The sequence below is a fragment of the Pteropus vampyrus genome, unplaced genomic scaffold, assembly GCF_000151845.1.
Source record: "Pteropus vampyrus isolate Shadow unplaced genomic scaffold, Pvam_2.0 Scaffold57, whole genome shotgun sequence".
NCBI classification, from domain to species: domain Eukaryota; kingdom Metazoa; phylum Chordata; class Mammalia; order Chiroptera; family Pteropodidae; genus Pteropus; species Pteropus vampyrus.
The window spans coordinates 2,303,340-2,321,316 of NW_011888838.1; the positions used below are offsets into that span (position 1 = coordinate 2,303,340).

The 17,977-nt window shown below is 32.9% G+C and overlaps 1 protein-coding gene across 1 annotated transcript in view; it reads left to right on the forward strand.

Annotated features, from left to right (window-relative positions):
- The first annotated feature begins 2,916 nt into the window (after positions 1–2,916).
- LOC111740060 (adhesion G protein-coupled receptor L3-like) overlaps positions 2,917–17,977 on the forward strand; it is a 32,001-nt gene continuing 16,940 nt past the window's right edge. Inside the window, exon 1 of the mRNA XM_023530911.1 lies at positions 2,917–2,955. The gene's annotated coding sequence lies outside the window, so the exon portion shown is untranslated. The remainder of the gene's footprint in view (positions 2,956–17,977) is intronic.

The window sequence follows — 17,977 nt, forward strand, 5'->3', positions numbered from 1 at the left end:
ATAAAATCAAATCATTTTAAAGAGCATCATTAGATATATAGTCAATTCACTATTTCATTATAATTATGACCCTATTTGGATTTTAATCCAAAAATAATAATAATAATAATCTCTCCATACATATTTACAATTCTATTTTCCATAATGTTTACTCTATTTGGTATGCTAAATTCTGACAAGATAAATGTAATTTATTTTGTTTCTTTTTTTTCAAACTTTTATATTAAAATAATTAATAAAATGTAATTAATAGGTAGAAATTTAGAAAATAGCAACAATGAAAAAAATTAGCATCCATCATAGATATTTTAAAAATAAATAATTTAATCTAATTAATGTTACATTTAAAAACTTGGTGCCAGTAACTAGGTTTTAGTATTTATTTCTTTTGATATTTAAGTTACTCAGATTTTCCATTACTACCATTAAAACTTAAAAATTTAAATGTATTTCAGGAAATTTGAATTGTAAATAATGAAAATAATTTATTTATTAAATTTCAGAAAACATTTTATGTTTTATGTTTATAAATATAAATAAATGTTATATACATACATAAGCAATATATATGTACATTGTATATAACCTATATACTATATAAGAAGTTTATTGATATAAATATATAAAATAAATTTTGCATATTTTACATATTTGTAAAGAATATAATTTATTTATGTGACAAAGTACCACATAGTAAATTAACATCACGAGGGAAAAGATATTAGAATTGCTACTATCAAATGCCATGTGTACACTGAAAGTTATTGTAGAAATGATCAGTTATTGAAACTGAATGTTAAGCCTTTGAATATCATGATAATTTTTACTGAAAAAGCAAGAATTAGGCACTGATAGACTAATAGCCTCTATAGAATTTACTAAATGAGCATTCCCCTTTAGAATGAAAAATGACTGTTGAGTGGTCTTTTAATATGTATATGTTTAGTTATTTTGTGTCTTGTTAGACTAAGACTCTCATCAAGATGGAAGAATTTTTATTTTTTTTTAATAATGATAGTACAACATAGGAAACCCTGATATTTTATATGGCAAATACAGTTTTTCCTACAATTTCACTCTCAGAAAATAGTTCAGTTTAATCTAATAGATACAAATTGCTATTAAAGTTTTTTTTTTTTTTTCATGCTGAGCATAAAGGAGTTATTTTTGTCACTTAGTGCCCCCTCATAGAATCATAAGGAAGCTCCTAATAGAATATAATCTACAGCTGCCTATGTAATCTGGGCATGCTGTGATTTTAATGTTATTATCCAAACTGACTAGATGCTATTAATGAATATTGCTGCCAGCTATTGTTATCATAATGTACTGCAAGTAGTAATTTCTATTAATGTTACATATCCATAACATTACTTGTTATAGCAATACTTTGTATCCTTATTTAAAAATGGTGTTGATGTTTGACAGTATCAGGTAAAGCTGGCAATTAATGACACATTCTAACTGGCTACAGCTAATCAGCTTGCCTACTCTGTATATCAAATAACTATGTAATGGGCAAATTTCCATTTGTGAAGCTTTTTAATGCTCTCTTTTGTTTCCCATTTGGCTCTTTTCAATTGTTTATATAATGCAGTTTGTCGTATGTTAATTTGCATGATGGGGTAAGGAGATGGGAGGGCAAAGGTTATTCACATGCTTGCTGGCTCACTCTCATTTCCTGTGGATCCCACTGTTCCCTGAAGCAGTTATAACCCATCAGATTTGCAAAGTCAACTCCTTACAAATCAATTGCGCTCCACATTGAAATTCTGGAGGGTTTAGAGTCCTGCAAAACCAAGATGCGAGTCAGTGATCCAGATGACAGCACTAGCAATTTACTTGCACTCATTCCTCACTTAATTCTTTAGAGGAGTAACTGCTCTATGCTCATTGAAGAATGCATGAATTAAAGTTAGGAGAGTGTTAGCCACACAAAAGGCATCAGAGTAACTGCTTCTTAAAACTGAGTAATTTTCTCCTTCGACAATCAAGGCTACTGAAAGGAAAAAAATAGGGAAAAGGAGGAAAACCACAGTTTAATTTATAAAACTTTGGGTCATTTATTTAAACAGGGCAAATAAGCTTATTAATTATTCATTTTATTACCAGGAAAATATGTTTGGAACTAAATATGAGTACTGTTAACCTTTTGCTCAGTTAAACATCACTATGTATACAAATAAACATAAACAGGTTTCTTATCCCACAGAAGTTTCTAAAATGTATATATACATACATACACCTGTTTGTTTGTTTTTTTTTGGTCAAAACTGTCAAAAGACATTTTTCAAGAAATAAAAGCAATGATAACTCAGAAGATTGTTCACATTATTTTAATCAGAAGGTACTTATCCTTTGGTATTTGTCCCTAGAATCCAATAGTCATAATGAATGGGCATTTCAATTTTCTTGATAAACAGAATTTTTTGTATGTTTTAAACATATAGTTTGTGGTACATATTAAGCATCTCTATAATTTGTAAACCACAAACAATGTACTATCTTTGAAAAATGGGTTTCAAATTTCTGACATAATTTATCTAACTTCATATGTCTTCATTTGTGGTCCATGAATTAATAACTAACCTGATGTGATGTGAAATGAATCATTTCAAATGAATGAAATATATTGATTTTTTACTAATTTATACTAAATTTATTCCAAGATTTCTTTCCATCATTAACAGCTTTACACCATCCAGTTTTCACTCGGGTTGTTCTGAAAGAGTGTTGGCTACTATTTTCAAGCCACGGCTTACATTTGCTGCTGCTTAGCTTTCATTCTCTTCTGGAAAGTAGTGCACAACAAAATAAGGTGTTTTGTGTAGATGTGTTCTTTTATTTTTCTTGTTTCTTCTGTCACTAACTTGTTTTTTCTATTCTGTGTTTAATCTGCTGTCTTAATGGATTCAGCTTCAGAAAAGAGAGCGCTCTTGCAGAGCCTATGTCCAGGTACTTTCTGCGTTTTTATAAATATGTAAAATTGTTGAATTGTCTCTGTTGGTGATAGCATGTATGGACATCCAATGGGAAAATGATATAAACCCTGTTGAACTGAGGGAATTTCAGGGGTGCATGAGGGTGAGACTGGAAAAACATATAAAAGGGTATATGCTGAAGAGAAATTTGGCAGTGCCACAGCTCTGTCATACAAGAGGAGCGCAGCCTGAGAAACTCGTGGTGTATTTTGATCATCAATAAAAGGTGAGTTGGGTGTAATATATGAGTCTCTAATTTCTTCATAGAAGTATATATGAAAACATTTCATTAATATGTTGGGCCAGCTAATATTTTGGCAGCAAGTCACTCAGAAATGATACTCAGTCAAAGTCATGTAAGACAATGAATAGTCCAGGATACTTGGAATATCATGGAATATAATTTTCTCCAGTTAACATGTTGCAATTTGTTCCTAAGCAAGGTTAAAAACCATTTCTATGTTTATGAATTCTGTGTGAAAAAACAGATCAGTGAAAATCCCAGAAACAAGTTTTATAGTTCTTTTTGCAAGAAGAGAAGGGAGGCAAGAGAAGGGAGGCAAGAAGGCAGTGCAGGGGAGGAAAGGGTCTAATAAGTAAATTGACAAAAGACAGATTAACAGGAGGAGAAGAATTTTAATTATATTCTCATGGGAGCCCCATGAAGACATGAGATTCAAAGTCAATGATGCAGCTGCAGTTTATATGTAGTCCTGAGCTAGAGAAAAGGATAAGGGCCTGGGACTTCATAGTGGGAGGATGAAAATTCACCAGAGTATGAGAAGCTCAGATGCTTGATAAACAAATGTTTGTTCTGCCATGCAGAAAAGTCTTTCAGATAAAAATAATTATTTCTAGTAATAACTGTCTTTCTGGTACAGGTTTTCTATCTAAGTTCTTTTAGGTAGTTAAGGAAGAGGTAAAAGTTTTTCCTGAGTATGTTAGGTCTTGATTGCCTTCAGCTCAAAGTAATCTGCATGTCAAAGGGGACAATTTGGGCTCTATATTCTGATCTTCAGCAGGAAGGAAGGAAAGTCAAGAAAGAAAGAAAAACATGAAGCTGTATGACTGTAAACTTTATTGTTTAGTATATATATGTATGTGTGTGTATCGTAGCATTTTTAAAAAGGAAGGTCAATTGCATTTATAAAGAGAAATGCCCTCATGAATCAAAGTTACTGGTTCTCAGATTGGCAGTTCAAAAATGAAACCTTGTCAGTTGATTCACAATAAGGGTATTTTGTGAGAGTCATTTAAAAGGGGAAAAAAAATAGTAATTTAAATATCAAACATATTAGGAAGATAAACTTTTAATTTATATTTTACTTTATTAAACAATGAATCTTTGTGTATAAGAAACTGGATTTATTGTTCTAAGGTTTTAGGAAAGAAATTGCTTTGGGAGGTTAATATATATTTATATAAAACCTATACTGTTAGTACATGCAATAGAGAAATGAAAGTATTCTTCAGCTTTGAAAGCCGAAGATCATTTGTGAGCAGTTTTAGGATTGTATTGGGGGCCTTAGAGATAATTAGCCTTTTGATATTTAAATCTATGAAATGCATGGTCATTCACACACAAATCTCTGATGGAAAATTAATAGCACAGTTTATTCATTGGCTGATTTCCTGGTGTTATAATTGAGTGGCTGTGAGTAAACGTTTCAGCTATTGACTAAACATCTGATAAGACCAAGTACACACAGAGTATTGGTGAAGCAGAAATGCTCTGCTTACTAATACATGGCATTACTTCTGTTAATTTTAACATAGATCATTCTGTGAAATTCTAGAGTGAATATTATTTTAAACTTTAGGCTATATGAATTTTAAAGACTTGTTTATGTTCCCTATTTTTCTATGTTCGGAGCATGTTCTGAGCTATATATTCAACAGGTAAGAAATACACTTGAAGTGTCGTGTGCATTCAATTTGGAAAATGCTAATCGTTTAGTCATCATGAGATTCTTAAAAAATATGGCCTTTTCATGAGCACAATGATTCTTCTAGGTCTGGTTTTGACCATCCAAATCCACTTAGCTTTAAATTATTTAGAGATACAGTGTTTATTTTATGAATTACCTAAATCCATCTTTTATTCTTGCTTCCTATTTTTTGTTTATTTTACAAAAAAAAAAAAAAAGCACAGTGAAATCAGTACTGTCATCTGTCAGCTGTCAAAACTGATCTGTAGGTGAACAGTTACAAACTTGTTGCTTTGATTTTTTAAATACAATAATCTTCTAAAACATTATACTTGTGTCTCAATAATTTTGACAAAATTCTGTCCAATATATTTTTTCTTTATTTAATTGTAATTTTAGATTATATTAAAATTCTCGTTGACTACCAAAAAGTGAAAATTGGCATGAGTCATAGTAAAAAATATTCTTACCATATATTGGGCATAATGCATGCCTTTATTTAAGAAGAGAGTTTTAAATTTTATGCCAGAGAAGATAAGTAAGGCTTGTGTTATATATAAATATTAAATAGCTACTATGGTATAATATTTCCAGAAGGAATCTTAGAGTTGAAGATGAGATAGCTGAGATCTGAAGAGATGAAATGACTGGCCCAAGGTCACATGACTAGCACTGATGGAACTGATGTTTCCCTCTGACATGCATCCAATGCTTCTTCAACACCAACAGTGATTTATTATAGAGAATAAATGCATTTATTAGTCCCAAATTATGTGGCCATCACAGTTCAGAGCATTTTGCATAAATTCTTAATATTCACAACAAGCCTGTGATGTAATTATCTATATTCTTTAGTTAGAGAAAATGGGGCCAAGAAAGGATTAAATGACTCACAAGATCGTACAGTAATAATTGACAGGGTCCTGAATTCTCAGCTAGGTTTTCCTAATTCAGAAGCTCATGCTATCAATCCATAAGACAGTGCTATTGCAGAACTGACTTTATTATTTGGTATTAGGCATCAGGATATATCATTTGGTTTATATTTATTAATTTATTATACTATGTTTCAGGAATGGTATAGAGTAAAACTTATTTTTCTATATCTTTTTGTTTGTTTTGAGACAGTTCAAACTGGCTATATTTTGTACTGCTATATTAAGGTCAAATACAAACATAATTTGCTTTGAGGTCCTTCTCCCTCTCTCACCACCAGAGGAGACCGTGATTTAAAAATTTTCATATAGAAAAGAAAAAAAACAAGTAGATAATATAACTCTATGTTAAAGGAAGAAGTGTCAAACTTTTCCAGAGTACCCTTACAATTTTATATTTCCACCAACAATATATGAGGATTTTGGTTTCTTCGTGTTTTCAGCAACACTTGTTATTTTCTGTCTTTTTTATTATAGCCATCATAGTACAAGTGAATTGCAGAAATCTGTAATTCTACTCATGGGATGGGGGCAAGGGAAGGTTTGGAGTGTAATTCATGACCCAGTAATAAATCACATGGCTCCAAAGAAAGGTTTTTGTGAGAATATGGGAACAGTGTTAGGTAGCTAGTCAGGCATGAGCAACAGGAGTGAAGGCCCAGCTCTGTAACCATAGAAACTTCCCTTAAATACCTTCGTTAAGGACCTTCCGGAGATAAGTTATAAGTTACCCTAAATCCTAGAGCACAAAGGCCTTTAAAGCTGCTGGCTAAACCAGCCACAAATGCATGCGCAGAAAGTACTGCCGTAACTATACCATCATCATAATCTCATGGCTAAGCCTGCAAGTTCATGAATCTAATTATAACGGAGTGAATTCTGAGTAAGCACATGCATAGTAGGCAAAAGGTTATATAGCAGCCAAGTGTCAATCAAAATGACCTCACAAACTAATCACCTAAGAATGCTTTTGGAACCACCCATCACGGCCCAAATATAATGCAGACCTTCCCACTTGTGTGTGGTTATAGCTCTCTTTGATGAAAACCCACTCTTCTCTTTAGGGTGTACTATCTTATCTCTTCAACTCCCAAATTCCACAGGGCTGCAGCCTTTCCTAGTATGGCCCATCTCCTTCTAAAATCTAATTTCAATAAATCTTTTTCTAAATCTTGCCAACCTGTAATTCTTTTCTAAATCTTGTCAACCTGTAATTCTTTGTTGATGGGGAAGAACGGAGAGGCAACACAAAATACCACCATTCTCTTCCCCCATGCCACTGGGGTGACGCCAGATTCCACATCACCCCAGTGGTAACACTTCCTTTTTTTTTTTCTCCTTTTTTATTGAAAGGCAGATGTTATGTATGTTCTTTAAGGCTTCTGGTATTTAAAACAAGTCTTTTTAAATTTTAATTTGTAACTATAATTTTATTTTATTTAATTTATTTATATTGTTGGTTTTACCTTAATTATCCACTTTATTGTTGGTTTTACCTTAATTATCCAGATTAGATAGAAATCTCTATCTAAGATACCGGCAGTACAAAAACAATCTCAATCCTCAAATGGAAAACATCATATAGTAGTTAACAACAAAAACATCCAAGAATTAATAATTGAGCACATGTGCCCAGTAACCTTATCAGTACTGGGAATACAGCAGTACAAGTAACAAGCAAATATTCTACTTTCTCGCCTAGGGTGAAATTTCTAGGAGCAGAATATAAATAATATACTAAGTATATGAAATATATGGTATATGAGATGGTGATAAATGCTAAGGAGAAAAAAACAAGAACGTGTAGGGGGTGGAAAATTTTTTCTTCTACCTGTCTAGATTCTTTGCTAGTAACCAAATGAGATAGATTTGCAAGAGGAAAACAAAAGTTTAATAACATCTATACCTCCTGTATATATGGGAGAGACCCATGAAAACTGAGTAACTCACCAAAATGGCTGAAACCATCACCTTAAATACCATTCTCAGCTAAAGATAAAAGAAGATGTTGGGGGTGGGGAGAGTCAGTTATGGGAGGTTACCAAGAAAAGCACAGTAAACAAGAATAAAGTTGTTGTGCAGATTTAAATCATTGTCTTCTCCATTGTTAAGAGTTTCAGAGATTGAGTCATCCTTGTCTTCCTGGTACAGAGAGGGAGACATCTTTACAAATGGAGATTTGCTTTATAAATATGTCTACACTTAGTTTTCAGAGCTTCTCCTATGTCTACTGTTTCTTAAAAATAACCGGCTTTAAATAATCCTTATTCTATAGAGACATGCTTTGAGATGGCAAATTCTTCTCTCTTAAAAAAGCAGGAAATAAATCATTGAAGTAATACTTGAGCAAAACTCTGAAGGCCGTGAAGGGGAGAACTATGCAGATATGCGGAAAAAAGCATTCTAGAAGAGAGACAGAAAGTTTCTGATGCAGAAATATGCCCATGATGTTCCATGAGGCCAGTGCAAGTGGGACAAAATGAAGGAGAAGAGGATAATAAGAAATAAATTTTGGGGGTGGCAAGTGCCCGTATCAAATAGACCATTGCAAGGACTTTGGCTTTTATTCAGAGAGACATTGTAAATGAGCAGAAGGAAGACATGACCTGATGTGTTTTAAAAGTGGAAGATAGATTATAGCAGGAAAACTAAGGGCTGAAACAGGGTCACCAATTGAGAAATAACAGTCACATAGAGTAGAATACGAGTGTGGGATGCTGAGATAATTATTAATGTTCAGGATTTGTTTTTAAGTGAGACAAATTCTGTTTGTCTCACTTAAAGGGATTGTATATGAAGTATCAGAGAGGAGTTGAAATGGTAGAAAGTGTTTTGCTTGGACACCTGGAAGGATGAAATCACCATTTATTGATATGGGCTAATGAGTGACCTATTTGGGAGGGCATGAAATGAACTTTACTTGGAGAATCTTATCTTTGAGATTCCTATTAGAATGCAATATAGATGTTACAAATGCCTTTAGATATACAAGCTTGAACTTTAGCTGAGAGGTCAGGCTTGAAATAATCAGTAATGTTTCACTTAGAGTGGCATTTACAGCCAGTTTACTAGATGACTTACTAGGCAGAAAAAGAATCTAGGGATGAACCCCAGGACACTGTCACATTAAGAAGTCAGGGAGAGGAAGAGAAACCAGCAGTAGCTACCAAAGAGCAGCCTTAAAGAAGGAGGGGGACCTGGAGAACATGGCATCCAGGAACCCACTCAAGCTCTGCTTTCACAGAGAAGGAAATGATGTCAAGTGCTGCTGAATCTGCTCAGAAATGCTGATACAGCTTTTCAAGGATAAAAATACTGTCAACTTTTGATTGATTTTTTAAAAATTCCAGAGCTTGGACATCTATATTATTATATGTACTACCTAAACATTTTTACCTGTTCCTTTTGTTTTTTGTCTTTAATGCAGACTTTCTGTGAACCAAAGTTGCTACTTGCACCTTTGACAAAGTGCAAATTGAATTATGCCAGTTTTACTTGTGTGCCTTTGGTATATAAGACAAGAAGAATTCTAACCTCCATTTATACTGCTAGGAAGAAATTAATGAGTATTTTCAAAATCCTTGTTTAGTCACTTAATTGGCTGTGTGACAAAGAGCTCTGTGGTGCATGTCAAACAACTTTCAGAGTCCTCTAATGATTTGTGCTTTGCTTGACTTGTGATACTATTCTGTGTGGCCTGTCAGGCTGGATCTCCTTGTTAAAGTGGCTAGAATAAATTGGCTAGCAGTGTGCATACAATGTAGTATATTAACTACAGCAACAGGGAGTACTTTCAGCAGCTCTTTCAAGAGATTTCAGTGTTTGCCCATAAGCATCAAAGCCAACCCAAACTTTCATTTAATATAATTAAAAGGACATCTGAAAGTAGTTTGAGTCACAGCAGGTTCTTGAGGTTTGGTAACCCTTTGTTAAAACCCTGTGAACTTAATATATTTCACAGCTTGATAAATCTGCTCTTGATTTGTGTCAGTAAGAGAGAAAATATAAATCTGCACCCTGCATGTTTCTGGTGCCCTGAACCTATTGCTAAAAGACACTGAGATCAAAGAAAGTGACTTCTATCTACAAATGCAGAGTAGATTTCTTTAGCTTAAGAAGTTATAAGAATTCTCTTCTGTAAGTAGTGATTAAATGATGTTATAAGGCAACGATTGCCTAAAAAGGCAGTAAAACTATATGTAATGTAAGTAGAGTAAATTACAGAGGTATTATTCAAGAGCTTGAATAAATGTAACGATTCAGAAACCTCCAAAGGACAATGACAGATGTTGATGATGGAAATCCTGCTTTGACACACAAAGAACATTATTCTGGGAATCTCTCAAAATTCCCGTAGTGAACGTATCAGGTCAGGCAGAGATGGCTGCTTTATGAAGTCATTTCTGACTCTCCTATTTTGCACATTTCCTATAAATAAACAAAATGTTTCAGCTGTTGTTTGTATATACATGGTTTGCGAATGCTTCAGGAAGTAATTTAATGAGGATGAAAAAAAGCTCTTCTGTTTTTAAATAAAATGTTTTCGTCTAAAACAAAAATATTTTCTTCCTTCTTTTTACCAAATGGTATTCTTTTTTCCCTAATGATTTCCTGATCAAAGTCATTATTTAATTGTAAAATGGTTTATTTAAAGTCCATTCTAATCTGATGTTTGCTTTCTGAATGTGAGTTTACCTTCAGAAAAGTTTTAAATACATAGAACGTAGATATCATTTTTGTGCAAGCACAAGAGAATACACATCAACTTATTTTACTTTCTCTCTAACAGCTTTATGATCACATAGCTAACCAGAAGGAAAAATATATTAAAAATAGTATTACAGATTTAAGATCCTACTTTCTGGAAGTATCATTAACTTTTCTGGTACAGGTCAGAAGAGAAATGGAAATTTTAAGGTTTAATTTGCAGTAAAGTAGATGCCTGATGGCTCAGAACCAAACAAATGATATTTTAGTACTGCTCCCAACAGAGTTATAATTTGGATTATTTTCCCTTATCTAATGTATGAATTTTGTACAGCTGGTAGTAACAGCAACTTGACTATGGTAACTTAAGTAAGCCAGGGCTTTATTCTCACATATAAAAAAGAAGTGTAGACACTGCCATCGAGAATTAGCATGAAAACTCTACATCAGAAACCAAGGCTTCATCTGTTTTCCTTCTCTGTGATCTTTAGCACATGGGCTTCCATCTTCAATATGACTAGAAAGCTACTTAGGTTTCAATCATCACTTCACACTAACCTCTAAACAGGAAGAACAAGAAAGATAAGTAACTAAAAGATTTATCTCTTAGAACTTTCCAGAAGTCTCTCTCAACTGCTTCATATCATATCCCATGGGCTGGTCAATTGTCAAAGCTAAACACTACATTAATAGGTATAGCTTCACAGCTGGGCACAGGGTCCAGTGATTCTGTGTTTAAGGCAAGAGAGTTACTTGGCAGCTAGCATTCTTAGATGCAACCAGAAATACTTTTTTTTTTCTTATTTAATGATATATATTGATATCTTTATCCAGTTTTGACATAATAACCTACCATAGATTTATGACAATAGCAGGGTTACATTTGAACCCTAAGTACAGATTAATATGTTCTTTCGATTATTCAGTTAGTTATAGTTTGAGGACGATCATTTTGTTAAAAGAAAAAAAAAAGATTATTTTAAATCATTATCAGATGACCTTTTTCTTCTCTAAGTAACATCTTGAATGGCTAATATAGAGACACATGGTTTAAAATTCAAAAATTAGAATAATAAATACGCCCCCTGCTCACCAAGGCTGCTTCATTGCTAACTCTGATGCATGCTATTGACACTGTGATGTATTTGAGTGGTGTCCCCTTAGAGTTACTTAATATAACCCTACCTCTCACCTCTCTCCCAGTCTTTCAGCTCTCCTCCTTTAAAGCAATCACTGGTATCAGCCTCTTAAATATCGTACCAGAGGAAACTCTTTTTACTCACATCCATGTTTTTATAATGTTCCTTTATAAAGCTTGTCATACAATCACAAAACAGTGCCATTCTCCTTGCCTAGAATAAAGACTTTGGGAGTAGTTTTTGGCAAATCCACACAATGAGGTACCGTTCCACTGCTGAAAAGAATAAATGTGTAGTGACGATCACAAGGTAGACTTGTATCATGGTTTATATCAACAAAACAACTTATTCCTTCATCTGTAGGAAACTGGTTGAAGGAACTGCTACGCCAAATAATGGAACACTCTTTTGCCCTGGAGAGAATGAGGTAGATTTTATATTGAATAAAGAAGATGGGTGTGATATATTATAAAGTAAAAACAAACAAGCAAGCAAAAACCAATAGATAATAGCATCATTATAGTGATCACATTTATTTTTGTGTATGTGTAAATATTTACAAGTCTGGAAGAGTCCAAAACAAACTGTCAAAGTGATTACTTTGGGAGAGGTGGGTGTTGTTGTTCCTTAAACAGACTTTTGGGTTTTAATTTATATACTTCTGTATTTTTTAACCATTTACAAGCCTATACTTTAGTTTTGTTTTGTTTTGTTTTTTACTAATAGAAATTATTTTTTGGAACAGTTTTAAATTTACAGAAAAAAGGATTAGATAATACTGAGTTCCCAGATGTCTCCCCTACAGTTTCCTCTATTGTTAATATCTATCATTTGTATGATACATTTATTATAATTAATGAATTAATATTGATATATTATTATTAACGAAAGTGTATAGTTTACTCAGATTTCCTTAATTTTTACCTACGTTCTTTTTTTGTTTCGGGATCCTATTCAGAATATCACATTACATTACATACATACATATATTACAATACAATCATCATGTCTCAGGCTTCTCTAAGCTGTGACAGTTTTTCAGATTTTCCTCCAAGCTTGTCCTTTTTAAAGTCAGGAAAATGTGTTTTCCATTTAGTAAAAAATAGCCTCTATAGTTTAAGAATAACATAGAATTAGTAATTGATTCATTCACTCAGACAATTATTTGTGAGCTCTTGTGTTTCAAGCACTGTTCCATGTGCAGCAATCCAAGCGTAAAGACAAGCAGAATTTCTACACTTGAAAAGCTCACATCCTAGTTGGGTAGAATGAAGTTTGGGTAGGAGATAGATAATAAATCAATCAAAATAGTAAAATAAAAGAATGGCAGAAATATAAATGAAAACAGAGTCATGTTAAGTGGAAGTGACCACTTGGTTACTTTAGATTGTTTATCAAGGGAGACTTTCTAATGAGGTGACAATGAAGAGAGTCCTAAGCAGTATGACATTAGCCATGTGCCTAACTGGAGAAAAAGCATTCCAGGATCAGAGGTCACCCAGGCCACACTGTGAACTTCGAGTGGTTGAAGGGTTTTGAAAATAGAAAGAAGGCCAATATCCAGAAGCAGTGGGTTAAGGGAAAATACCGGGGTAGGAAAGCTATGGAAAGGAGTTAAGATTCTAGATACCATTAAAGAGCTTTAACTAGGGTCATGACATTATATTCTTGCATGATTATTTTGGTTGCAAACTTCGTTTTCCTCTAATATCCATTCTTATAGCTTCAGCTGTCACCTTTATGAAGGTGATTCTCAAAAAGACATTAAGCAATAGCTTTACACACTTAAAATTCTTCTGTTAATCCAGTCTCCCTATTGCTAAATAATGTTTTAAAAATGCAAATTGAATCATGACTTGACACTACGCAGAGACTTTTCATTACTCTCCTTTTTCCATTAAGAACAAATTGCCCTTTTGGGGCTAGTGTTTGAGAATTTGATTCTTCTTGTTGATTTCCCACACCTTGAACCATCTTTTCCCACGTTCTTGGATTCTGCACTCCCAAACCACTTAATTATTTTTAGTTCATGTCCTATGCCTTTGTGGTCATAGCACCTTTTGCTTAGATTACTTCTAAATTTGTTCCTTTTTTCTCTATCCTTTCATCTCGATAACTTTGACTTAATCTGTCAAGACTCACTTTATATGTCACTTACTCTAAGGAAGCGTTTTTGATTTTTGTCCTACTTAGTCTGGATAAATGCCCTCTCATGTGACCTTATAACACCCTCAGTTTTCTATTTATTATAACATTTATCAAGCTACATCTTAATATCTGTTCACTCTTCTATCTCTGAGCTTCTTAGGAAAGAACAATGCCACTTTTATTTCTATATTCTAAAGACCTTTTAAACTGTACTTAGCACATACAAAGTAACCTCTAAATATTTATAGTGTAATTGAAGCTCAAGGCCTGTATTTCCCATGGCCTACTGGTATGTCCACTGCAATTGAAATCCTCGAAATACTTGTCTACACTATCGCTGATCCCTTTCCCATTCTCTTTTAAATTTACCTCATCAGGCTTTTGCCTTCACCACTGTGCTACAGCTGCATTGTTGAGATACTAATGACTTCATTCTGCTAAACTCAATTGTCAGTTGTCAATCACCTGACCAATCAGAAACATCTGACACAAATGATCACCCCCTCTTCCTTGATATGCTCTTGATTTTCCTCCTATTTGATACTTCTTTCCAGTCTCATTTGTTGGTTCCTCCTCTTCTCCCAATCCCTTAAAGCTCGAGTGCCCTCTAGCTTAATACTTAGTCCTCTCATTTTCTCTTTGTACAGTCACTGCCTTGGTTATCTATCTCACTGATTTAAATACTACCTATATGCCTATGACTTATAAATGTTATATTCAGCTCAGACCACTCTCCTGAACTCCAAAATTAATTTTCAAGCTCACTTCAACATATCTTTACTTTATTGTCAAATAGACACCTCAGACTTTCCATGTCCATAATGGAATTTCTAATCTTCACTCACAAACTAGTTTTACATGCAGTTGTCACCTACCCTTACAATTTTCTTTCTCTTTGCTCCCAGTATGGCCTCCTTAAGGTTTTAGAACATGCAAATGATGTTTCTACTTGGGAACTTTTATTCTGATTATTCCTTCTGATTAGACTATCTCTTCCAAATATCTGCATGGCTAACTCCCTAACAGCTTTGTCTTTCTGAATGGTCACTTTTTCAGTGAGGCTCTCTTGAACCATTACTATATAAAATCACAAACCATTCTTTCTCCAACCCTACCTCTGACCCCTGACTTTAGATCTTTCTATAATGTCTATTTTCCTTTTATTTTGTGTGGTACTTAACTCTTATCTATATCTTTTTTTTTTTTTTAATCTCCTTGACAGAATGTTCAATTCTAGGATTTATTTTTCTCTACTTTGTTTAAATTGTATCCCAAGATTCTAAAACAACATTGACACATATTAAATGCTAAAGAAATATTTATTGAATGAATAAATGTCCAATTTCAAAGATACACAATTTTGAACAGTTTATCCCTTAAAAGCAGCTTTTCTTTTCTTTTTTTTTTCTATTTTACAACCATTCTACCAGTTACCCATTAAAAAAAAAAAAAAAAAAAAAAACCTAAAGTTACTGTTTCAAGAAGAAGGGCATTTTGGATGTGTTTACATTTGAATTCATTTTGAAACTGGTGGAAACTCTCTTCCCTTGACTTGTATGATATCACACTCTCCTGGCTACTTCTTCTTTCTTCACCTCAGGTGTTGACTATTCTTTCTACATTTTCTTCCCTATATTGTTAATGTTTCAGGGTCATTGATTCTTCTCACCCTACTCAGTTTATCTGGGTAATGTCAGACATATTAATGGTTCAGTGACCTTATGATGCTTAAACTTTGTCTCAAGAACACATATTTGAGTAAGCTCCAAGCTGATGAGGTTAAGAACATGCAACCCCAAAATATGCCACTTAGGCATATTGATTATTTTGAAGGCAATTGAGAAATAGCAGATGAGGAAAGGTTCTCTGTTTCCCCCATTTCTTCCTAAAAGCAGATCATAAAATTTCCCATGTACTAAGAAGAGAAGAATATTCTTATCACCAGAGAATGACAATCAATGCCAAAATGGATCTGTACAAACATACTAAAATAACCCTTATCTTCCATTAGTTTCCACTATATATTTTCTAGTCACTTTTCCCAAATTTACTGCTGCTAGAATCTCAAACCCTTTTCCTTTATCTTGTCACTTAACAAATTTATTGTTTTTCATTTGTAAAAAGTATATAAGCTCTTCAGTCTTAACTACTTCTTCAGGTCTTCATTTTCCTATGAAGGCTCCTGTGTGCACATACAAATATTAAATAAATGTTTTGTGCTTTTCTCTTAATAACACTATCTGAAGTCAGTTTAATTCTCAGACCTAGTCACAAAATCTAAGAAGATTGAGGAAAGGTTTTCCTTCTCTACAAGGTTTATCTAGACTCTTCTAATTGTTGCCATTCAAGTACTTTACATTTAAAATAGGCAACTCTGAAATCATCACGTTCTGTACATTCTTCCCCCATACGTACTTAACGATACCTTCTGTCTTTTAACAAACATAAATTTACTCTTGTTTTTTTATTCCCATTTTGAGTGCCTGATTACCTACTTCCAAATTCTGTGCACTGAACTTTTTTTTATTAGTTTTCTCACCAACTGACTTTAATTAATCAACAATTATTATGTATTTTTGTAATCTCTGCTTTGGAGAGTATTAAATATCTTTGTAATCTCTACTTTCCTCCATTCCCAGAGCCAGAATGCATGAATTTGAACCTTGGTTCTGCCTTGTTAGCTAATTAGCCTTTAGCAAATTACTTAACTTCTGAGTCTCAATTTTCTAACTGCAAGGGGAGGATAATAATAATTTCTACCTCTTTGGGTTATTGTCACAATAAAAGGAGGTGATACATATAAAGCATTCAAATGAGAGTCTGGAACACACTCAATAATTATTAACCATTATAATTTATATCATTCCCCTACTTTAAACCTTTCAGTAACTTCTTATCTTTAGGAAGAATTTCAAATATCATAACATGGTTTGCAAGCCTCTTTGAAAACTAGCCTTCACTCACTCACTAATTTGCCATTGAACCCCTTGCACTCTTTGTTCTACTATAAGGAATTTTTTTTTGTTCCTCTGACATGCCTGTTTTTTCATCCCTGTACCTATAAACATATGCTCTACCCCTTGCCTATTTGGTTAATGTTTAGTTTAAGCTTGGATTTCTACTTCATGGAACCTTTCCAATATAGAGCTTAAACTCTGTATTTCCTCTCTTATAATGCTTATCATGTTACATTTGAATTACTTGTATAATTTTTTGGTCTCACTATATTGTCATAACTTTAAAGGAACATCTGTCTTTCTTTTGACATCACAATTGAAGGTACTTAGATAATATTTGTTAAATTAATGTTGAGTTAGGAAGAAGTTTGAGTTAACTTTGTAGCTCTATTTATTTTCTGTAATTATATAGATTTATTTGGCAGCAATCATTTAATGTAAAATGAGATTTTAAAAATAATAGTCACTTACAGTTTGCTATAAACAATAAATTTTTAAACAAGTGTTTTCTTGAGGCAGAGTCATTTCTATAAAATTTTAATTTCATCCTGTCCTATTGTTAAAAGTTCTTATTACTGTATTAAGGTCAGTTGTGTTATACAATCTAATTTTAATTAAGACTTGAAAATGCCAACACTTTTCTGTAATATAAAAGGAAATTCGGAGATTAGTAGTTTTTACATACTTAATAATGTTAAATGACAGTGATTACAAAAAGAACCTTAGGTTTATCGATCAGATGCGTAAATATCAGTGACTCATCTTCTCATAAAAAACCTGCAAGTTCAAAACTGTTTTGAAGATTCTACTAACATTTGACCTTTAAAATTTTGATTTGAATCAATATCTAAACGCAGATTTAAGTACAATGTGCCTATTCAGTAATGATTTTTAAACTTAACACTCCATTTTATTTTATTCTCAACTGATAAACTTCATATCGTGAAATCAAAAATGAAGAATTAAAGTTGTTTTTACTTTTTCAAATTATAAATAAATATAAACTATATTTACATACATAAGTGTAATCAGAAAGCAAAAGATGGGAACAGAGGAGACTGGAAGACTTATTTCTTTCTCTACATATCTGGAGATTTATACATGAAAAATATTTAATATATAAGAAAAATATTTAAACATAACTGTATATATAAATGGCAATAGTAAAACCGCAATGTTCAA